General features: G+C 39.1%; 1 protein-coding gene across 1 annotated transcript in view; it reads right to left on the bottom strand.

Moving 5' to 3' along the window:
• LOC119576575 (protein grainyhead-like) overlaps positions 1-5000 on the bottom strand; it is a 148407-nt gene that overhangs the window by 83245 nt on the left and 60162 nt on the right. The window lies entirely within an intron of this gene.

The following is a 5000-nucleotide window of genomic DNA, read 5'->3' as shown; positions in this document are numbered from 1 at the left end:
TGGATGGTGTGGATATTGTTGAAAATGTGGATATTGTGGATGGTGTGGATATCTTTGAAGATGTGGATATTGTGGATGGTGTGGATATTGTGGAATGATGTGGATGTTGTGAATGATGTGGATATTGTGGATGATGTGGATATTGTGGATGATGTCGATATTGTGGATGGTGTGGATATTGTGGATGATGTGGATATTGTGAATGATGTCGATATTGTGGATGGTGTGGATATTGTGGATGATGTGGATATTGTTGGCGATGTGGATGATGGTGATGTGGATAATGTTGGTAATGTGGATAATGTTCGTGATGTGGATGATGTCAGTGATGTGGATGACGTGGATAAAGTGAATAAAAACGAAAAGAAACACACAACAATAAAAAAAAATTACGAACCAAAACAAAAAAGAAAAGAAAAATCAAACAAAAATTAAAATATAAAAAAATATATATATTTAAATAGATAAGAAAATAGACTATTATTGCAAAAAAAATCCAGGTAATTTCAACGCAACATAAACTAGCAAGCTACTTAATTCCTGTTGAATGAAGCGATCTCAAGTCCCGGATGACAGACGAAGTACCTATTTCCGAGTGAAGTAAAAAAAAAAAGAAAAAAAAAAAAAAAGAAGCAGAGAGAGAGAGAGAGAACGAGAGAGAGAGAGAGACAGAAAGAGAGAGAGAGAGAGAGAGGAGAGAGAGAGGAGAGAGAAGAGAGAGAGGGGAGAGAGAGAGAGAGAGAAAGAAAGAGAAAGAGAGAGAGAGAGAGAGAGAGAGAGAGAGAGAGAGAGAGAGAGAGAGAGAGAAGAGGAGAAAAAAGATTAGGTGATAAAAAGCTATAAATGGGGAGAAAAGATAAAATTTTAAGAGGAATAAAAAAATTCAGTAGGGAGATAAAAAAAAGATAGAGAAAAAAAGAGAAAAAAAAGAAAAAGATATATGTATATTTATGAGAGAAATAAAATTTGAAGATTGATACAAATTCAAATGAGAGAAAAGAAAAGGAAAGATATATATATATCTATCTATATATATATATATATTATGATAATATATAAATAATATATTAAGTATATATATATATATATATATATATATATATATATATATATATATATATATATACATATATATATATATAGATAGATAGATAGATAGATAGATAGATAGGTAGATAGATAGATACGAGGAAGCATAAGAGGAAACCAAATAGAAATAAAAGAGAAATAAAAACCAAGTAAAGAGGATATAAGAGAGAAAGAGGAAGAGGAGAGAAGGAAGAGAAAGATTGAAAGAGGAGAGGAGATTAGAGAAAGAAAGGCAAAGAGAGGAGGGAAATGGAGGGGAGGGGAGGGGGGTGAGGGAAGGGAAGGGATGTGTTGGGGGGGGGGGGAGGGCCTTCACTGTTATCATTCTGGCATTTATGTAGACACTTGAGTGCTGAAAAGAGTGAAATCACGTGATAACGATATGAGATTATGCCCGATGTACGATAATTTGTTGTTCTTCAACAAAATTCCTTATCTCGCATTTTCATCAAAAGCTTTTTTTTTCCAACTACGCTTCGAATGATACCCACATAAAAAAATAAATAAAGATAAAAATAACTATTAAAAAAGGAAGATAAAAAAATCACATATATATAAAAATAATAATAACAATAATAATAATAAGAAAAATATGTACATCCATCAGCATAAGCTTTTCTATCGGGTAAAGTTGTCTCGCTATAGTGCCATAAAAAGAGATACTCAAATTTTTATAGCATAGTCAATGCCGTGTTCCGCCGGGGCCACAGCACGATAGGTTTGTGATAGTACAGCTTAACACCCAACCGTCTGCTGCCGAGTATTAAGAGATTTCGGAAACACCCAATTTGCATACGTCGATCTCCGTTGCAGGTTGATACATGATTTTTTTTTTTTTTTTTTTTTTTTTTTTTTTTTGGGTGGGGTGATGGGGGGGTGATGGGTGGGTGATAGGGGTGTGGGGTATGGTGGGGGTGGGGGTGGGGGAGGGTGTTTTGATCGTGCATTTAGAACCAAAAGTAGTAACTACAAGAATTTTTAAAGATTTTTTGAAGATATGTGTCTTCATTCTCCCCTTTTTTTCATCTTTTTTCTTTCTTTTTTTGAGGGTGGGAGTGAGGGGGGGGGGTTAGGACAGGTTTTTATTCATGATAAATACTTAAAAAAAAAACACTTTAGTGATAAAACTTAAAAACGTGATAAAAAATGCCGACTAGTTAATGAAGTCAAAACACACTTAGCATCACCCGGTAAAGCAACTGAAACGCATTCGATAAACAGGAAACGCTAACAACAAATAATAAAAAATATAGACAAATAAAACCAAAGACAAAAACATAGGATTAAGTGATATGAATTAAAGATTAAATACAAATGTAACTGCGTCACCCGCCAAAGCCTGTATTGCGGTTTGAGGTTAATGAGCTGGTGTGCCATATATAAATAAATCAAACCTATTATCTATTCTATGCCCCTTTTAAGCCTATCACGACGCATCTTTATACACAAGCGAATATATACGTAAAAAAAATATCATAATAAAAATAAAATACATGTTGATAATAACGAGGTGAAAAAAATATTAAAATATACATCTACCGCTGCATATTGTTTACCGCGTGGCTTCGTCGAAACCGCGGAATCTGGCAACGTTGCAACGCCAAGCTCATCAATAATGCAATTGCAAATAGGGAGAATTTTCCGAACAAGGACATCGCGCTCGAAAATGCTGAAGTGCAAAGTGGATGTGTAAAATGCTCGAGACAAAAATTACAAAGTCTGAGACAGAGAGAGAGAGAGAGAGAGAGAGAGAAGAGAGAGAGAGAGGAGAGAGGAGAGAGAGAGAGAGAGAGAGAGAGAGAGAGAGAGAGAGAGAGAGAGATTGAAAGAGCGAGAGAGAGAGAGAGAGAGAGAGGAGAGAGAGAGAGAGAGAGAGAGAGAGAGAGAGAGAGAGAGAGAGAGAGAGAGAGAGAGAGAGAGAGAGAGATAGAGAGAGAGAGAGAGAGAAGGAGAGAGAGAGAGAGAGAGAGAGAATATCACCATATTAAAAAAAAAAAAAAATCTGCGTCTTGACATACATGAAGCCTGAAAATGGGATGAAAATGAACTACAATTTGTTGAAGAAAAAAAGAAAAATGCATAGTATTAGCGTCTCCCATTATTTTTTCCCCCCTAAATTACAAGATACGTGGAATTAACAATAGTGGAAGTGATGAAGGATTAACTATATGTTTAGTGAAGGAATTATATATACACACGTTGATTCGAATGAAGAAGATTGAAATAAATGAGACAAAGCGTACTGAGGGAAATGTATTTTCTTACTAAACTTAATTCTAATATAAGATTTTTTGCATATATAAACCATGAAAGGAAGAATATAAAATCCTGCGAGAACTTTTTTTTGATCGATATTATCTATTATCTAATGTGAGTATAAAGGAAAATGGATTTCACATAACAGGATTTTTTTTTATTTTATTTTTATCTATGTCTATCTGTCTGCTTGTATCTGTCTAATATCTGTCTATCTGCCTGTCTCCCTCCCCTCCTCTCAACTTTTTCTCTCCCTCCTTCCCTACCTCATTCTCTCCCTCCTCCCCTCCCTCCTCCCCTTTCCCTCCCTCCCTCCTCCCCTCCCTCCACCCCTCCCTCCTTCCCTCCTCCCCTCCCTCCTCCCCTCCTTCCCCTCCCTCCCTCCTCCCCTCCCTCCTCCCCTCCCTCCTCCCCTCCCTCTCTCCTCCCCTTTCCCTCACCTGCAATCACCAGTGGCGACTCACAACGTAATTCAGAATTAAGAGGAGTAACTAGCTAAGAAGTACAGGGCTTTGGGGTACCACTCATGATGATGCAAGAGCCTCGATGCAGAAAGTAATCAACGACAAAAAAGGGAGGGAGAGAAAGAGAGAGAGACAGAGAGGGAGAGAGAGAGAAGAGAGAAGAGAGAGAGAGAGAGAGAGAGAGAGAGAGAAGAGAGAGAGAGAGAAAGAGAGAGAGAGAAAGAGAGAGAGGAAAGAAAGAGAGAGAGAGAGAGGAGAGAGAGAAGAGAGACAGAGAGAGAGAGAGAGAGAGAGAGAGAGAGAGAGAGAGAGAGAGAGAGAGAGAGGAGAGAGAAGAGAGAGAGAGAGAGAGAGAGAAGAGAGAGAGAGAGAGAGAGAGAGAGAGAGAGAGAGAGAGAGAGAGAGAGAAAGTGAAAAGCTAAAGCACAAAGAAGAGTGACAGAATTAACATTGAGATGAAAGGGTGAGAAAGAGGAGAAAGAAAGATAGAGATAAAGAGTGAGGACGAGGAAAGAGGGTGAGAATGAGAAGTAAGAGAAGAAAAAAGAGAACCAGGAGAGAAAGTGGGAAATAAGACATAAAAGAGAAAAGAAAAAGAAAATAGAGTGAAGATGGCGGAAGGGGGGGATAGGGAGTATAAAAGAAAAAAATAGGAAAAAAATATAAAGAAATTAGTAAATAAAGGAAAAATATTCCTTATAACGTCACCATATATGCATTAGTGGCGCAGAAAACACTTTTTTTCCCTTTCTCTCTCTCATCCGTTCAATTGCGTTTATTGCAGATTCTTCTGGAAGCTGCGAGTTGTGAGGGTGAGAGGGGGAAGGGGGGTGGAGGGAGGGAGGGAGGGAGAGGGGGAGAACAAAGGAAAATTAGGAAGTGGGAGAAGGAGAGGGAGAGGGAGGGGAGGGGAGGTGGGGGGGGAAGTAGGCCCCAAGGAAGTTAGGAGGAAGGAGGGGAGGGGGGAGGAGAGGGAAAGGGGGTTGCTGGGAGGGGTAGAAAGAGGGTAGGAGAGAGGGGAGAGAAAGGGAGAGGGAGGGGAGGGAAGGGAGAGGGAGGGGAGAGAAAGGGAGAGGGAGGGGAGGGAAGGGAGGGGAAGGTAGACGGGGGAGGGGCGGGAGGGGGGGTTGTTTCCTGCTAGGTCACTGCTATGCAAAGCTTCGGCTGCAAGAAAATCTATATTATTAGCTG

The sequence above is a fragment of the Penaeus monodon genome, chromosome 9 (assembly GCF_015228065.2).
Source record: "Penaeus monodon isolate SGIC_2016 chromosome 9, NSTDA_Pmon_1, whole genome shotgun sequence".
Taxonomy (NCBI): domain Eukaryota; kingdom Metazoa; phylum Arthropoda; class Malacostraca; order Decapoda; family Penaeidae; genus Penaeus; species Penaeus monodon.
The sequence above is the reverse complement of the archived record's forward strand: the minus strand, read 5'-3'. Positions and strand labels throughout refer to the sequence as shown.